Source organism: Accipiter gentilis, chromosome 25 (genome assembly GCF_929443795.1).
Source record: "Accipiter gentilis chromosome 25, bAccGen1.1, whole genome shotgun sequence".
NCBI lineage: Eukaryota > Metazoa > Chordata > Aves > Accipitriformes > Accipitridae > Astur > Astur gentilis.
In genome coordinates this window covers 17,297,547-17,316,480 of record NC_064904.1, presented here as the reverse complement: position 1 = coordinate 17,316,480, position 18,934 = coordinate 17,297,547, and the positions used below count along the sequence as shown (strand labels likewise).

General features: G+C 50.3%; 1 protein-coding gene across 1 annotated transcript in view; it reads left to right on the top strand.

The window, feature by feature from the left end:
• DAAM1 (dishevelled associated activator of morphogenesis 1) overlaps nucleotides 1–18,934 on the top strand; it is a 98,292-nt gene that overhangs the window by 11,445 nt on the left and 67,913 nt on the right. The window contains 1 exon segment of the mRNA XM_049828646.1: nucleotides 7,824–7,921. The gene's annotated coding sequence lies outside the window, so the exon portion shown is untranslated.

Genomic DNA, 18,934 nt, shown 5'->3' with positions numbered 1-18,934 from the left:
CTGAAGCCCATGTGCCACATCGAGGATGGTCATCTTGTGGACCTTGACATCCTGGCATGGCCAAACCCAGTTCTTGCCTGTTTGTGGGGGAAATTTAGGTCAGCTCGGGAGTCCTGGATCCACAAAGACCTGGATCTGAGTGAGGCAAGTGCCTTGTGGGGCGCAATGACAAATGCAAAAGCCTCAGAAAAATGCAAAACTAGGATGACTGGAAGATGGTTTTGGTGCTTGGGGGGGGGGGTATGGAGAGAGGGGGTGGGACAGCACTTTGCTACCTCTAGGGCTGGGGCTGTTTTGCTTTTTGGTATGCCCTTGATTGAAAATCTGGGGAGTTTTAATGCCAGTGAGACAGAAAAATACCCAGCAGCAGGGTCTCCCTCAGGCTTCATCCTGCTGTCGTGGGGCTGAGCCAGTGCGGTGCAGTGATCTGATGTGGCGTGGCAGCCATGCCCTGTGGAGATACCATCTCCTGGGAGGAAAATATAAAAATAACCACATCTTTGGCCATGTCTTTGAGTTGTGTGAGACTGCAGTGAAGGAGATGGGGGGTGAAATGTTCCCGGTGGAAGCTAGGCAGGAAAACTGAACGTTTTCCCAGGAGGCAGATCTGAAGCAAAGGTCCTGAAGACCACGAGGGAAACATCCTCACCCTCCTCCGATACTGTGCTGGGGTGCAGGGGACACACTGGAGCTGGGGTCTGGGGTGGTTTGAGGAGATTCCCTGTTGTCCCCCATCCTCCTCTTCCTCCCTTTGGGCTGAAGGTGGTGCAGCACCGTGCAGGTTACTGCCCCTCATCCCGCGCTGTGGCTCTGGGGTCTAGACAGGTGATGCAAACCCTTGTGAGACTGTGTCCTGCCCAAGACTTTGGGAACCTGTTGGACCTCCTTTGCTGCCTCTTTGCTGTGTCTTTTCCTTTTCAGAGCTTTGATGGAGCAGGTCCATTCCTCCCTGGGGGACCACTAAATCGTGGAGCTAGGAGGAATAAATCCATGGGAGGTGAGGTCGATGGCAGACGGGAGCTCCTGGCATAAGCAGGCTCAGCTAATTTAATCTGCGGTGGACCCGATCTTCTTTGTCTTCCAGTTGACTTAAATATACCCTTCGAGTTGTGGTTACAGAGGCTAACTCCCATTTTGATTATGCAAAATGCGCTAACGCGGAACGCAGCTGGCTGCCTCCGAACGGAGCTGGGAGGAGAACAGGATGGGGCGTCCCATGGCCAAGACCCACGTTGCTCTCTCTTGCTAACCTGTATCTGGACCACAGCCGAGGTGCGGGATGCTCCATAGGCAGCTGCATGGAGATCTCCAGCTCCGGGTTTTTGGGGAATGCAGCTTTTGGAAGCACTAGGTCTTGCAGCATACCTATAAGCTTTCCATTGTCTGACAGGTTTTAAAGTTTAGTGGCCATGCTGCAGCTACCTGGGCATGGCTGGTGGCTTCAGGATAGAGAAAAGGGCCCTCTCCATCTTTGCAGAATTCCAAGAGGCACCACTTCAGTATTTCTGCATGCAAAAAAATAAGAAGTTGTTGGTCGGCTTGAGCAGCAGTTGGAAGAAGTTTTAGTCTTGGAAGGCAAAAGGGAAATTAAGTCTCAGCAGGGAAATTTAAGGTATTAGTCCAAAGGTGCCACCTGGGGATTTATGTGCCTGGAATTAAGATCAGCAAGTGGCCATATGCGTGTTGGGGGCCGCCTGTTTGCACCCCGATCTGTCTGTGTTGGTGCTCTGCCTGAGCTGCTGGGTTGGTCTCTGGTTGTTTTATCTCCTGAGATTTGTCTTGTGTGATAGCATCTCAGATTCTTCTGTGTTTGGCCCCACGAAAGTCCTTGAAAGGCCAAAAAGTCACAACAACAGGTAAAAAGCACTGCTGCATCTTGTCCGTGGTGCCAGCCTCAAAGCTAAGAGTTGCTTTATCTTTTCAGCTTTCTCTATTGCAGGCTTCAAAATAGCCAAGAAAGCAGTTCTTCAGGAGAGCTTTAACGAAATATAGCTCCAAGGTCTCCAATATTGGCAACTGCTGAGTTAAATACCTGGTGACAGTCATGCACCGGGTCGCGTCGGTATTTGCTGTAGGCTGGCAAACCGCTATTCACCATTTGCTTATCTGCAGTATCTGACCAGCTTATCCTTGAGTAGCTGGATTTAACCCCCTTATCCGCCTGTGTGTTGGGAGCCTGGCGTGCCGTACCGTGCCAGCCCACCACACTCTCCCGCTCCTCCACCTCCCAGCATGCCTGGAGGAGCCCGGATGGCTGCAGCGACAGCTGGAGCTGGGGACTTTGGGGAGAAATGGGTGTTTGCCCTCCATGGGATGATTGATTGCTTCTGTTATTTAAAAAAACCAAAACCGCGTCCTGGAGAGAGCGGTAATTAAGCTGACTGAAGTGTTTAAGTGAATGAGTTTCCCTTTAATTAAAAACAAAAAAAATTATATATATGTATCATAATGGTACCTAAAACAATGAGCCACTGACCTGCTTCATCCCTGATTTTGGCTTACGGATGGAGAAGGGAGGCAAATTTTAGATAAAAGGTGGGAGGAATCAGCTTTGCCCTTGAAAGATCAACTCCTTGGCTTTCGTGGCAATGCCTGACTCTGTTAGCTGTGAAAAGCAGAGAACCGCTTTCCAAGGGCAGGGCAGTTTGTGCTTTTCCTAGTGTCTCAGGAGCAGAGCAGCACGTGTACAGTCGGAAGAAAGTCCCCTGGCGAGGGTGAGAACTGTTCTGTATTGCTTTGCGTATCGCATGCGCAGAAGCTGAAGGGAAGCCCCAGGTGCTCAGGGATGCTGACGGGCTCACCTGCCTCGTCTGGGTACCTGCCGTGTCACGGCGAGCGCACAGAGCTCATTTTTAGGACTGCAGTGGAGGGCAATAGTCCCCAAACGCTGCCGTGCCTGGCCTCAAAGATATTCACGATGAGGACGATTTCTGAGACGGCGCAACCAGAAAGTGCTTGGAGCCGGCAGCCAGGGCTGTAAGGACCTGCACAAAGCACACGTGCCGGCTCGCTCTCCCTCTCGCCTGGGCTGGGAAGGGCTGACAGGGCTTGCAGCCTTCCCAGCTCCGAGCTCTGGGCTCCGCAGCGTTATTTATTGTGCTCCCAAGAGCTGTGAGCAGTGGCTGGCACCCTCTGATTTGACCACCCATGCTCCCCCGGTGCCGTGCAGGGCTCATCTGCTATGAGGGAACGTTTGCAAACACTACAGTGATATGAGTCCATTTATTTTTTTAATCCTCACCACGCAGAGGAGCCGTTTTCTCCCCACCGCTCCCAAATAGCATGGTGGAGGCAGGTGGTCCGTCCAGGGCAGAGGTTCCTGGTCCACGAGCCAGAAGGATGCTGCGGAGCCAGAAGGAAGGATGCTGCGGAGCCGGGAGCCGTGCCCTGGGGCTGAGCGGAGGCAAGGAACGGTGTCACACCGGGGATGCAAAAGCCATTAGCGTTTTATTCTGCAAAGCCAATGCACGCGGGAATGGCAACCCCTCGATGGCTGAGTTAAGTGAATAGATGTGACGAGACACGTTTGTTTATCAAAATACTAATCGTTCCCTTGGGGGACGGGGTGTGTTTTGGGGAACGGCTGAGGCAGCGTGGCAGGGCGTGGGTGACTGCAAGCGATGGGGACCACAAACACAGCTGTGTGTGCCTGCGCACCTTGATAACGTGAACTCATCGCTGCTGGGAGTCCCTGCCTCAGGTTGCTGCCAGAGGTGCAGTACCCTTTATTAATCCACAGAGATAATTGTATTTTTAGTGTAACCAGCGGGGGAGTTCACATGAGGCGGAGGCATTCCTAGAAGACCTCCATAGGTACCACCTTGGAGGCATCTAACAACATGACTCAGCATCTTCGCTGATGGTTTTTTAAAGTAGGTCTCAAACTGGCACCAATTTTAAAGACTAGGAGATGATCTGAAGATGGGGATGCTGGGATGTGATCCCAGGAGGTAATTTGGAGCTGTGGAGAGCGGTTTGAGCCATGGTCAGCTCTGCCCACTCCTGCAAAAAGCAGTTTGGGAGCAGGACTGCTGCTGAGCCCGCGGTGGAAGAGCAGCGCCTGACCCTGCCCTCGGTGTTGATGGGGACGGTTTGACTGATGAGGGTGCAGGGAAGTGTCGCGCATGCGTAAAAGCTGGGGAGATGCTTCGTGCTGGGCTATTTGAGCGCTCCTCTCGCCTTTTCATCAAGAAGCTACAAAATGCAAGTGTATATCGCTTTGTCGGGGGGTGGTGGTGGGCATCCAGCGGCTCTTCAGTCCAGCGAACAGCCCATGCCTGGAAGCCAAAGCCAGATGCTCGCTATCCAGAACAAGGCACAGGTACATCTGGATATTTATTGATTTTTGAGCTGCATTTAACCAGTGGAACAAACATTTGCAGAAGATGGCCTTAGCCTTGTCTCAGTGTCCTGGATCCAGACCACAGGTGGCCTTGGGAGGGAGTTTGAGTTTGATGAAAGCACGTTAAGCTATCGGTATCAAGAGAAGCAGATAAGAATGACGAGCAGCGACGCTTGTGAGTCCCATACTCCAGGAGAAATCACTCTTTCAGAGCAGATGCTTCTACTGTGGCTTCGCGGGGATGGAAGAGGTCAGCACGGATCCGTGCCACGTCTCACCAGGCAGGTAGTCCCCCCTCCCTGCCCCGTGGCGGCTGGGGCAGCGCGTGGGATGCTGTCGGTGGCAGCAGCCTCCGTGTCCCACCCTGCCTGGTGGCTGCAGCCCTACACAAGCCAACAAGGAGGTGTGGATGGAGCTTCTGTGGATGCGAAGCTGACACCAAGCAGCATTTTTACCTACTCGCTTGCAAGAATCGTCCATCGGTTCTGCCGGCAGTAGCGCAGAAGAGGTGGGGACGGGGTGAGACACGGCACAGATCCGCGCCGGCCTCTGTATCGTCCTCCGCCAGCCCTGCGAAGCCCTGCTAGAAGTGTCTGTTCTGAAACAGTGGGTTTCTTCTGGAGTATGGGACAGAAATGATAGCGCTGCAGCCTCTCACTGCTGAGGATAGCCCTTGTTTTGTCTTGTCCCGTTGATCTGAATGAAGTAATTTATAAGGACGTTTTCCGTAAATCAATAAATCCATGCTCGCTGCTGTGCCTGGGAGGTTTAATTTGCTCTAGTTACTGCACTGAGTATCTCTGTCCTGAATTGCACTGCAAAGTCCTGCTCTTTGGGAGAGGATGGGGATACGGCTCGATCCTCCGGGAACATGCTTCAGGCGGCTGATGGTGCCTGGTCCCTCTTAATTATGCACCTCCCAATGTGGGCTAATGAGATCGGGGAGTGTGTAAGTGCAGTAGTTTCTCTAGATAGCGCGTGGAGCTTGAGGACTCTGTCCCTTGTGCCAAGCAATTCCTGATGTTACCCATCTTGGGGAAACTGAAGCCAAAAATAAAGGAGGGGAGGGAGCGTTGGCCTTCGGAAGGAGAACACGGTGCAGAAATCTCAGTTACATGTAGGTTTCCCTTTTGTATCTCTGCGTGATGTTTCCTGTCGAGAGGAAGTGAAAAATTCCTGCTGCACCATAACACCTCTTCCAAAAACTGCTTTTGTGAGCCTTTTGAAAGCGATGCACGTGTGGTTACAAAGCCTGATGCAGGATCTGCCTGAATAAAGAGGGTTCAGAAACGCAGCTCTGCTACATATAGGGAAATCAAAGATAACCCCAAGGCCTTCAACCCTGTGCTTGTTTCCCTTGCTTTGTCCGAGCACCGTGGTCTGGCAAGGCTGGAGCCGTGGTCGCGGATGGGTTCATCCTATTGCCAAAACCCGGGAGGAAAACCTTTCCTTTCTGCTGTGCACCGTGGGTTTGGGATAGTTCCTGACTTGTTCTTGTGGCACAAGGGGTGTTTTGGGGACCTCTGAGCTAGTGGGCCATGGACTCGGGTCAGCCGTCCCCGTGAGCACCCGGAGCCCGGTTCTCCATCCCCCTCCTCCTGCTGAGCTGAGCCCCCAGGGACCCCTCCACTTCTCCTCCAAAGTGGCTCCGAGACCGTTCTGCATCTTTTGGAGGTCAGAGCTCATGCTGGGGAATCCAGAAACGTTCCCAGAGCCAAACCACGCCACGGCGAGCGGGTGTGTGCCTGGTCTCTGCTTCTCATTTCCTTCGTCACTGCGGAGAGCAGTTGAGCTGCACATGGGGTTTCAGCGGGGTGTCCCCTCTTTTGTTCCTATATATTAGAAAAGTCTGTGCATGTGTTTATATTTAAAAAAAAAAAGAAAAGTATATATTTTAACATAGCTGTTTGTGAGCTATGCCACTCGGGACTGGTCTGGTTGGGCGAAGGAGGGATGTTGCTCGGAGCTGCCTACCTGTTGCACCGGCAGCCGTGTGATGGTCCTGCTGGTCTGGCCGTGCTTGCACTTGGAAATAACAAGTGTTGGCAGGGAATGATCCCAAACCTGCTCAAACCCAGCTAGAAAGGCTCCCTCTGATGTGAACAGGCTTCGGAGTAAGTCTCACAGCACCGGTGGAGAGGCCCTGTTGCTGTTATTTATATCACAGCCTGGCCCAAGCCTTTCCACGTGTGCCCGTCTTGCGTTTTCTGTCCCCATTTTCCCACACGCTTGCTGGCGTGTTGGGATAAAACCGATGCAGCTTCTGGTGGCAGGGCTGGATGTGGGCTTGCTGCTTGCCATGCTGGTGCCAATCCTCTGGGACGGCGAACACAAGGTCAAAGCATTGTCGTGCCAACGGCAAACTGGAGCAGCCGTATAAAGTTGTCATTTTAAATAATTGCCAGAATGGTTTCTCCTCCCTTTCCTCCCCCCGCCCCGTGTTCTTCCCCGGCACCGTGTCCTTCCCCACCCACAACCCGGGGGCTGCCTGGATCCGTTCAGGATTTATGTTAAAAGGGAAGTGTTACGTACGTAATTAAAATGTTGTATTGCTGGGTAGAAATGGGATTTGGTGCTTACTGCTGTGACTCTTTCTCATGCGTGAGGGTGAACTGATTGATTACTGAGGTTTGAGATTAAATATTCCCCTGAGCTTTGCGGGCGTTTAATGTGGTGGGGGGAGGGCAGAGAGAAGGGGAGGAGGAAAATGATGGTTTTCCTCCAAAGCAAGGAGAGTAGGGGAGAGTCTACTGAGCACATCCCCTTGTCTTGCTCTGCACGCCTTCTGCTGTGACAGAGGCTCCTGGCGCTGGTGTCGTGGCTCACAATAAAGCAGGTGCCTTACTCTGCATCCGTGATGGGGGGTAAGCTGCTGGTGGGCTTTGCCGGCTGCTCTCACCGCTAGGTTGAGCATTCCATCCCAATCTCATCCCATCCCCATGGCTCAGCTGCATCCCGACCTCCCCACATCCTGGTCCCAGCTCCGAGCCTGGCAGCAGGGTAGACATGCAGTCCCCTCCTTTCTCCCTAGAAGCACGCCTTATTTATTTATTTTCCTTAATTTCTTTTCATCCAAAACCCCCTCTCTTTTCGGTTTCGATGGGAGGGGAGGAAAAACCCCGACGCGCCGCTCCTGAAGCGCGCGGTGGGAGCCTTGCCGTGCCGGCGCAGGTTGGAGACACCCGCCTTCGCCTGTTTTCCTTGAAGTCTAATTTTAGCTGAAGGCGACGGGATCCCTCCAGGGTACGGCGGAGGTTTCCTATCAGCCTAGACCTTAAGAAACACGCACGCAAACAAAAACAACACAGAAGCACTTAGGTTTATTTGGGTGAATTCTTTTAAAAAAGGGTGTGACTTATTTTTGCGAGCAGCCCCCGGCGCGCACTGGCTTTGTTCTGCTGCAGTCGAGTATTTCAGGTCTTCCAAGATTTAATCAGAATAATTAGTTACTGTCTGTTTATACCTTCTGTTTTTGTTGCAGGATTTCCAAAGGGTGTATTTATCTTCCAGAGTGCTGCCTAAGTGTCGCTTAATCATTAAGCATTTGATTTCCTCCAAGTTATCTGTCATGCTGCTTATGTAAGTAAATAAAGAAAAAAGAAGGGAGGGTGGGGATGGTGTTGGTAGATTCTGCTTGGAGGGGGTTGTAAGGATTTTTTCTGATTGTCACGGGTTTAATTGGGAGTTGCCTTCGGTTCCCAGCCCGTCATGCAGTGATCAGAGGACTGCATGTTTGGATTGGTGCTTAACGACCCAGCCAGTTTAATGAGGTTGCTTTCAGCCAAGCCTTCATGTATACCCCACTAAACTGGCAAGAGCTGTGTTACTCCCTGTCATTTCGGGGGGGGGGGGGGGAGAGAAAAAAATGGCTTTACGTAAATAAAGGGCTTTTGCTTTCGCTTGTACAGTTACACCTTTGACTCATTAACCTGGTGGTATCCCTTATAAAAATCACAGCTCTGCCTGGAAATAAGTTACCAGGATTGGAAATTGGGTGTTCTTCAGCCTGTATTTGCACGTTTGGTTTGGGAAGGGGGACCTTCCCAATTCCCATATTTCCATCTCTTTAACATGGGAGATGAGAAAGACACAGAAAAACACTGCACAAGAGGACGGGATGGCTGGAAAGCCTCACGAGACAGATGTGGTGCTGAACCCGCCCCTGGTTCATGCTCAGTGACTAAATGAATTGCACGATGTTTTCACTTCAATATTTATCACCAAGAGCAGCGGAGGGCAGCTGCCATGCTGATGGCAGTGTGGGGCCAGATGATTTGCTCTTTTTCCCTTCATTTCCCTTTCTTCCCAAGCTGGGATGGTAGGGGTTGGTAGGGGTTGGGTGCTGGGATGCTGGTTCATCAGCTGCCCCTCGCCACCTTATTTATTGTGCGCAGCGCACAAACTTTGGGGGAAGGGTTTGAGGCGCACGCTGCTTCTCTGATGGGTTTAGATCCTTTTAAATCCAGAAGCAGCCATGGCCATCAGCTCGTCTGCTCTCTCATGTGATGGGGACCATAAATTTTCGAGGTCAGTAACTTCATGTTAGCCCTTCTCGGGGATTATGGATGTGCAGCGCGGCTTTGCTCTCCTTTGCTGGGAGAAGCTCATTAGAGGGAAGGGGCCAGGGCGAGGGCAAGGTGGGACCATCAGAATCTGCGGGGCTTTGGTGGCTTCATTAGACCCAGCGAAACACACTTGAACGGAGGCTAAGGTTGAAGTCCATCTCCTTTCTGCATTTGTTGGGGAGAGTAAAGACAAACAACTGCGATGGGCACGTGTTGGATGCTGTGCTGTGGCAGAGCTGAAGCTGGGCAGGTTTCCCATGTCCTGTCCACCTCACCTAGCTCCCGAGCAACATTTTGAGGACATGCTGGCGAATCCTCTGTCCCCTCTGGGACTGATGTGGCGGCTGTCACAGCCGGCACCAGGTTGCCGGTGGCCCTCGCTCTTTCTGCTCCAGTGTACTTGTGGGTGGGAAAAGTCCAATTGGATGGAAATACACTTCAGGAAGACTGTTGACCTGATTTTTTCCTTGACTCAGCTGGAAAGCTGGTGGAGGTTCAGACGACACTTCCCAAAGTGCCGGGGATGTGTGATGTGCAGCGTGGCCATTGCTCCTGCCCGGCGTGGCCCCTCCAGCCACAGCGAGGGATGCCGGAGGGGGTGGCAGGTCTCTAATCCCCGTCCTACTGGTATGCGCCCGCCTGCTTCACTGAGCCTTTTGCAGATCTGCTTGGTTTGGGCAGAGGGAGAGGTGGGGAGGAGGAGCAATGCTGCTAGGAGTTGAGGGGGGTGAAAGCACAGAGGGAAAGGGAGGTGGGCAGCATCGTGGAGGTGGATGCTGGGAGGGAAAGGAGACGATGTGGCTTGTTTGCCTGGTGCTTTAGAAGCTGCTTAGTTAAATGAAGCATTCACTAGGGAGCTACGTTTGGCTTTTAAATAGCTTTGGAGCACGTGAAGCTCCGTGTTGCTGTCTTCTCCTTTCTGTGGCAAGAGTCACCTCCTGTCCCCATCTCTCTTTGAAGAACATCTGCCTGTTAGAAGTTCACCTTGGGACACCAGAGGTGCAGCTTGGTGGCCACGTGCTTTCAAAAAGCCTTTCCAGTTCTCCCAAAGCTTCTCATCACTCTAGACCACCTTGACCCTTGACTTCTGCTAGTCTGGCCGCTGTGAGCCTTGGCGATTGGGACTGACCACGGGTCCCCTCTCCCACAGAGACCACTGCATGCCAGGAGGTTTGATGCTCACCACGCAGCACCGGCTGGTCTGGGATGAGGTGGCTGGTCTTCCATCACCTCTCTTTGAGCATCCCACTTAAGGCACTTACGGGCCGCTGATGCCCCTTTGGCTTTCCTATGCTTTTGCAGGGCTCTGTGTTTCTCCTTTCCTTTCAGCCACTTGAAACACTCCTCCAAGAGGGTGGAGAATGATTTTTTTCCTGGAATACCTTATTTCCCTGGTTGTCCCCTGGTGCAGAACTGGACGTTCTTTGCGTGCTTGGGCATCCTGGTAAAGGAAATTTGTAGCACTTAGTTTTATTTAATTCCTGTAGGAAATGGAAGTATTTCAAGCTGCCCTTTTCTTGGACCCCAGAATAACACACCGCTGTGACGGAAGATGCCAAAGGCAGGCACAAATGCTAAGGATGGGGATGCAAAGGATGTTTGCTCTCCAAGAAACTTCATCTCAGTCAAGGGTGGGGAATATTCCCCCATACCATAGCCACCCTGGGGGGACGGGCTGTGCCCTCCCACACAAGCAGACCATGGCCACTGGGTGCCACTGAGGTGCCCCTAGGCATGGGGCTGCTTCCCTGCTCTCGCCCTCCACCATGTGCCCACCAGCCACTTCCAGACGTGGTGGGGGAAGGTTTGGGAGGAGCACACCCCGTTTTCCTCGTAAAACTCCAAACAAGAGGCTTGGCCTGGTTTAGATTTTTAAAATAACTTGCACATTTGGAAGCTAAAGTTTCAGAAGGGCTCCGAATGGGATAACGGCTTTGATCGTGGCAGTCCGAGATCAAGGGAGGGCTTTTGGGGTTTGCTAGATCAGCTGGAAAATATATTGTAGTGTCTAGACTTTATCATCCTCAAGCAAGGCTTTTTTTTCAACTCTACAAAAGGTCTAATCAAAAGTCCACGTACAGTTGATAGGAGGGTTCCTTCAGAAAGGAGCCTGCTCTGGATTTTGATTGTGTCCAGAAGCAAGCTGAAAGAAGTAGAGATCAGCTTTGGTCTTTGAAGGACCTCTGAGACTCCGCTTTACAGGCACTGCCATTTCTGATGAGGCCGTTGGCGTAGGTGGAAGCTGTTGTGTCAGCAGCAGGGTGAGGAGGCTGGGGACCGGGACCTGCTATGTGCCAGCCCCCTGGTCCCCAGAGCAGTTGGTTCTTGCAGCCGAGCACTGGTGAGACCTCGCTGCTCGCCCTTTGGCTGCAGTGGTTGGGGTCAGCTGCTCAGACCGGCATCTCCCACAACTGTCTCTGTTTTGGCTGTGTAATAACCATAAATGTCCACATTTGTTGATGTTTGGACAGAACTTCAGCATTTCTTGCTTAAGCGTAGAAAACGTATGGTTTTTTCTCTTTACTTTCCATACGTGGGTTTTTAAAATTTTATTATTTCCATAATTCCAAAGGATTAGAGGCAGAGGAATGATTTCCTAAGGTGCTTGGAATAAACTCAAAAGCCTGCTGTGAAGGTGAGGACATCTGGCCACATGCATTCATTGACTCTCTCTTCCTGAAAGTCCACGTAGAAGTCGAGCTCCGTCATGTTGGAAGATGCCCTGTTGAGAAACCAGAGGCGGTTTTTCTTTGAAGCGCTATGTTTTCTGCACAAGGGTCTTGGGTGTGTTTTGGCAGATATATCATTGGAAAAGTCATCACCAACCATCTCCTCGGCACACGCTGCAACGCATCGTGATGCCGCACTCAATGCCTGAGGCTTTGGTGGAGTCGCAGCCTAGCTGTGAAAGCTTCAGCTGGAAGCTTTGGAAAACATTTGGAAATGTTTTGGAAAACATTTGGATCGAGGATGTCATAGCTCTGCGTCTGGTTATTTTCCTTTGCTTTGTCCTCAAGAGAGGGAACTGCTATTGGGTTTCTGTTTTTTCTTTCCATCGATTACTTTTAGACATACTTATTTTCAGGGATGAATCAGAGCAAATGCCAGCATGTAAACAGGCTGCGGTGTAAAATGGTATTAAAATTGGACTGGAAGGGATCTTGAGAGGTTACCTTGTCCCCAAGGCAGGGTCAGTTGAATCCATGCATTGAACTGGAAAGCAATCATGTTTGCTGGGACTTGTTTTCTCATAAATTATCTCAGGAGCAGAGGCAAAAATCTATGAAATAATGCTGTCAGTATGTGTGCGCAAGCCTCCCTCAGTTTATTCAAATAATTTGCTGAATAAGTGTTGAAAATTAATGCTGGGTTTGTTCCCAGAGCTATTCAAAGTAATATTCTAGATTAACCTTTTCTGCCTTGGTATTTGCCAAAATACTGCAGCTTTCATGGATGAGATGCATTTACCCATAGCCTGTACTTGATGTGGAACCATCCCTGTTTTGCCCCATTTCTGAGACAACCAGACCTCAGAAGCCCCACCGGGACAAAGAGCAGTTTTTTCTTTGTTTCTTGTGAATTAGACACGACTTTTCAGTTCTCCAGGTGGTCCCTGCTTGAGCTGGAGGGCCAGCAACAGAAAAACCCCAGACCTACCCTGAAAACACAGGGCAATCTGGGATGCTGCAACGCCAGCCCCATGGAAATCAATGGCAACCTCTCCCCTTGACGTCTGCAGGTTTAGATAAAGCTGTGAGATCCTGGGCAGCCGTGGAAGAGGAGAAGTCTCACTAGAAATCCTCATCTGCTTTGAGGTCGAGAGCCAAGACACGACTTTCAATTAATTTCTCCTGCATCTTCCTCTGTCCCAGCTTTGTGTCTTGAGCGATGGATCAAAAAACTATATGCAAGAGCCCTAGCTAATTCCCTTGCCTTTTAAAGGTGCTGCAGAGCTCCAGTAGGACTTTTTTCCCTGCTTGTAGCTCCCCATTTCAGTGATGAAAGGTTTTGAAAGAGGTTCACCTGTAGCCAGCTGGATGCTGGCTTGCTCTGCAGCCAGTGTTGAGTTGGTATTAACGTCCACACAGCCCAGATGGTGTCCTTCATCTGGTCCTTTCCCCAACCAGTTTATAGTAGGTGATAGCAAAATTCATCCATCTTTGGCCGTGTGGCAGGCTTGGCGAGCCCCCACCAGCCCATCTGTACGTTTAAAGTCAAGATGGCTGGCATTAGCATTATTGTTTGGCCAAACGTCTGCAGAGATATCACAGCTTAGATTTGTTACAGATGGGTTTCTGGATATAGTCTAAGGCATTCTGCCAGCCAATTTTATATCTGTGTAAAAGTGATTGGCATCCCTATAAATAAAGCTGCTGTGAGGTTATAAATCTAAATATACTTATCCATTAAATTATTTTTACATCTCAAGTGGGTTGCCATCCTGGGTTATCATAAGTGAACCATGCTCTTTGCATGTGTGTTATCCACAGCTCCAGAAATGCAGCTTCTGAGGCTTTAAATTTTTTTTTCCCTTGGAAATATGTGTATGTGAACTATCCGTGAGTCCTTGTGCCATGGTGGGATGAAGGACCTCTTCACTGGGACCTCTTCACAGTCATCACTGGGAATGACCCTGTCCCAGAGACTGTTGTAGACAGAGCTCCAGAAGCAGTAGTGGTGTAAATATGGGAATGTGAACTCTTTCTTTTTTGGTTTACAAATGAGTATGACTTTCCTGGGGTATTTAGTCCCTGTGGCCAGGTAAATACTATTTGCGTGGCTCCTTTGGTGCTGGGAAGGACTCCCCCACTAGCATCTCCATCCATGTCCTCAGGCAGGGAGTTTTGCAAAGAGTTTCTTCCTTCTGCACTGTGGGCTGGGCTGCATAGGAAAGGGGGTCTTTCCATCCCATTTAACCATCCCAGCTGTCACTGCGGCTACAGGAGTGAGGAGAAAAGTCCCCCAGACCAGCTCCAGGCACTGCCATGAGCTGGGGAGGTGCAGAGCCAGAGAGAGAGCCCGGCCAGCCGCCCACGCAGCCGGGCAGCGATGCAGGGGCTGGTAAATCTGGCTTGGTCTTTGAACAGGCTTATGAAAACGCTGCAAGCTGCAACCTCCAGTTTCTTTGGGTTTGCTTTCCTTCTCCTTTCAAAGCATTTGAATGTTCATTCAGTAAATGATGAAGCATAGAGCACATGTGCCTGAGAGGCAGAATATCAGCCGCCTCACTTTCCTCAGTAATAACATGCATCATTGAAAGTTAACCTGTGATTTTAGCTAATGAAAGGAAGCTTTAAAGTTGGTCTGTCCATCTACTCCTTATCCCCTGTAACTGACAATTCATCAAGTCCTTTGGCTGGTTTTGTCCTCTGTTCCAGGTTGATTTCATCTCACATATGTGGTGCTGTTGCAAGTTTTGTCAAAACAGGCATCAGGTTAGAAGGGTGTTGTGGAGGTTTTTTATTAAGGGAAGGGATGCAATGAAAACTCAGCCTGTACTAGACGCCAGGGAATACACATAAATGTTATGAACATCCAAGCCATAAAGAGTGCTTTAGTTGGATTTACCACATTACGAGACACTAGAGAGCCCACACGGCTGGACTCTGCACAGACACGTAGGTGTTGCAGGGGCGATGTTCGCCTACGTGAATTCTCTGATGTCTAATAAATGTAAGTTCATCCTGCAGACTTAATATAAAATGTAGCTTATATTGCTTAGGTTCATGGAGGGAAATCTCTTCTTTGTTAGTGTTGGTATTCCTTGCTGCTTACCCCACTGAGTGTAGTTTCTGTAGCGTAGCAGGGTCAACGCAGTCTTGTAGGGTTTTCAGAGGCGGGTAGCAACATTTGCATGTCTTGACCCTTTGCTGGAGCTGGTTGCAGGTCTGCATGCCATTCGGCATTGTGGAGGCAGGGGAGGACAAGCTGCAGGGTTTCAGCATCCTGAAGGTGGAAGCTGGACGATGGTGTTGAAAACCTCACCATCTTCCATCGCAGGAAAGCTTAGCATGGCAGATGAGCAGCAGATGGAGAGAAGAACCTGTCAAGCCTGAGTGGTGGGTCCTGTGTCCCTGCCCCTGGGTTATTTCTGGTGCACGGTGGCTGAGTTGTCGCTGCATGGTGGAGGTAAGAGGTTAGTATCTGGGTTGTATCCTGGAGGTACCAGGGATGACATATGGCTTGGACAGACCAACTGTATTTGACAAACTTAGATGTGAAATGAATCACCTTGCCTGGTGCAGGTAAGGGCAGAGATGTCCTTGGCCATGGTGTAAGCCTTGCTGTGTGGCTGGTGCCAGCAAACAGGGAGGTGGTGGCCTCCAGGAATGACGTTCCCATGGTCCCTGTTTCCTGCTGCAGACCCTGATGCAGCAAAGGAACCCTTCCTCCCCAAACCAGAAGACAGCTCCTGGTTGGCACATGTTATCAGGCTTTGGAGCATGGGTGCCCACAGCATCCATAAGGTAGTCTGGAGGTTATGGTGTAACCAGCTGTACTCGGTGCTGCTGGGAGCTAGCTGCTAGTAGATGGGTCCTACGTGGGTGTGTGAGATCCTTGCATCACCTTATGTCTCATGGAGGTGTGGGGGGGGAAGAGACCCTGAAACACCAGCCACCTACTTCCCTGCAGGGATACAAGGGGGTGAGAACAGGACTCAACATTCATTGTGTTCTTGGTGAGCTGCCAAATGCTTGCATATCTGCCTGGCTTTTACTGGTAGGTGTCAATACTTTTTTTCCACGCCTGGTTTTTGTTCTCTGCTTTCCACCAGAGCTTGAATTCTTTGCCGTGTTGAGTTTTTTTCTCTTTGTTTCTTTTTTTTCCTTCTCCATTTGGTGCTGTAGTAAGAACACAGCTGAAGTACTGGGAGCCCAAACTAAACCTGTCTATTACGCATTACCCGATTAGACGCCATGGTAATAAGCATTTGAATCTAAAGCTAGATTAGGCAGGGAGCAGTCTGGGGCTGGATTTGCATAGCACGCATTCCTTTTCCATATGACGTGTTGGTAAATCTACTGAAAGTGAATTTATAAACCACTGGCATGCTTCAAGTGCTCCTGTTGATGCATGGGTTGCTCTCCCCACGAGGCACTCGACTGGGCAAAAAAAGCCTGTGATTGCCTGGAAGATGCTTTTTCTCCCCTCCTCCTGCTCTCACAGCTCGTGTTGCAGTCAATGGGGATGGGTAGCTTCTGCCAGCTCTAAAAACCTGCATTAATGGGGTTGAAAGTTTTTGTCTGTAGAGGCAGTTATTTCAGGGTGTTTTCTCTTCCTGTGACATCTCTGGTGGTAGTGGAGTGAATCTGGAGTTTTCAGGTACCTAAATCCAATTGCAGCTTCTTCAAGCTTTCTCACCAGCATTACAGGTCTTGTGCTGGAAAATGCTGCTGAGATTTGTCATCCAAAAGCCATTTAATTTCCTTCCCCTGTGGACAGTCACAAGATTGTGGATGATCTTGGGATGGCTCTCTCTTTGAGTTATTTCATTAGCATGTGTTTAGGGCATCCAAACTGCAGTGTTAATTTGGAGCAATGGGCTACGGAGGTTAGACATGGAGGAAAATGTTTTTCAAGGTTTAGGGCAGTGGCTAGGCAGAACCTGCAGGCTCTCCGTTGCAGGGAGGGGTTTGAGGTGGAGATTATTCTACATGTTGGAGGTTCTGGATGTTGGAGGTTCTGCATGTTCAAGGTTCTGGATGTTCTTGTTCCTTTGTAGGGAAGGTTTGAGATGGATGTGCTTGTGCTAAGAGCTAAGCAGAAAACAGCCTTACCCAGCCCATTCTCATGGTGACCTTTGCCTCATGGCAAAGCGCAGAGCAATGGTACCTTTGGGTGTCAGAGCAGAGATGCTCTGATGTCATTGCCCCCGAGTCAGTGATTTGGCTTTGCTTTTTTGTTGTCAGGGCTCTGCTTAGCCACTTTGGGAGCCCAATGAATGTGGCTCGCCCCACTTGAAGCCTTTGTTTGGCCAGCTTGTGACCCTCATAACATGGGCATGAGGAAGCATGAAGCAAGGAGTGGGGCTCAGCTCACCGTGTGTCAAACTTGGTTAGACCTGCTGGGCCCCGCTTCGTTATCAGTGGTGTTGTCTGGGCAGTGTTGAAAGACCTGGCAAGCTGGTTAATGGAAAGCTGCAGCCCTGAGTGGCTCCTATCAGCAAACTCAATTGCCACCTCTGCTGCTAGAGGTGTTTCAGCTTCAAAGCTGCTAAAGGAATGGGGGGTGTTTTGGGGTGCTGGGGACACCCTTTCTCACTGGAGAGCTGGGTGAGCTTTGAAGGGATGTCACAAAGGCGCTGATCACCAGCGGTACCGTGAAGCCTTGGCCGGATAGCAGATGTGAAGACCCCCGAAAACCCTGCCACCACCAGCACTCAGGAACCCTCAAAGAGGTGAAGTTTGCCATTGCTTCGGATTGTGAGTGAACTGGACAGGTGTCTAAGGGGAGAAGTACTTGCACTTTGCTGGTCAGAGTGGTGGACTCCAACCCCAAGCAAGAAGTCATCTGCAAGGAATTGTGAGCCTGGAAAGGGCCAGGAGAATCGGGGACTGGTTCGAAGACTTGGGAAGGTGAGCAAAGTGATGGTGTTGAACCATGGAGCATCTCTGCGGAGATAGCAGCGGGTGTGCAGGAGGGAGCTGGCGGATGGAAGAGGGCAGAGCATGGTGCTGTATCCCAACAGAAATTAGTGACATTGTGGCTTTCTGAGCCCACGTCATGCCTGTGGTGGCCACTGAGAAGGTACGTCTGTGCTTGTGGGTGCGTCTGGAGTGTGGCTAGTCCCAAATATATGAACACCCAGACTGCCCTCCTGCAGCAGATGAGATTAAATTGAAAACTTCAGACATAGTTATCTTCTCTCTGGGTGTCTGAGCCTCTCAGGGTCCCCTTGGGTCACTTTTTCAAGCAGTTCCTTGCAATTGCAAGGCTGGGGTTTTTTTTCTTTTTTTAATGAAAAGGGAGACCATTGTATAAATATCTACAGGGATAGGAAGCTTGTATTGCAATTGTCGGGTGCAGTGTGAAAACGTGCAAAGAAGAGAAATCCACTTCTGTACGTAGCCCTGGCAGGGCAATATTGCACTTTCGAGGGGGGTTTCCTCACTGGAGCGGCTCATTTTTTTAAGCAGCATCTAGAGATGGAGAGAGGCAGGATGCCTGAAGCATTAGGCGTGCTACAGATGCCCTGTTTGGACTTCAAAGTGTCTGGGGAAAACCAGATTTGGTTAAATCAATGCACAAAAGAAAAAAAAATAAAAATCCTGTGCTTGTACTCAGTATGTTTAAATTTGGTTTGTATTGATGCTGCTGATGCTGATACTTTCCTGGATTAAGCGTTAAAATAGCCTCTATTGATTTTTAAATGCATCCCCTTGGGATCTCCATCAGACAGACGTTCCTTTTGGACAGACGTCCTGCCAGGGAAGAGGGACCTTCCTTCAGTCTGTCCATGGCAGTGATGAGTCGGCCAACTTTGGAGTGAGCCCTTCCTTGATCCCTGCCATGGGTGGGAGGCAAGGAATTAAAGGTTAGGCAGTTTAGGTTAGGCAGTTAAAACAGCATGCCTCCATTAAGCCGGGTCCTCCAAATTGGAGGTGGTGGGTTTAAGTGGCTCTCCCGAGAAACCTGAGTCCCGCTGTCCCGTGGCGTGGGGTGGCACAGCTCCATCCTGGTCAAAGCAGGGCTTTTGCCATAGGCTACATTGTGTTGCATCCACATTAAAAAAAAAAAGTAATCAAGCCTTCCAATTAGTCTTGCTTGCTGTGCTCGCCTGCTTTTCTTTATTATGTTTAAATGCAAACGGTCTTTTAGTGTAATGTGATAAAAATTGCTGCTTTTTCCCAGGCTGGGTGGGAGCAGGCGTTGCGTTGGAGCTGTTGGGATTGCGTTGTGCCTGATGTGAACTCACATATATTGTTTTTCGGTGTTCATCTGCTGAAGCACGGGGAGGTATTAGTGTCATACTGGAAGGCAAGCAGCCAGTAGGCCATTTCTGCCATCAGACATATTTATCAAGGAA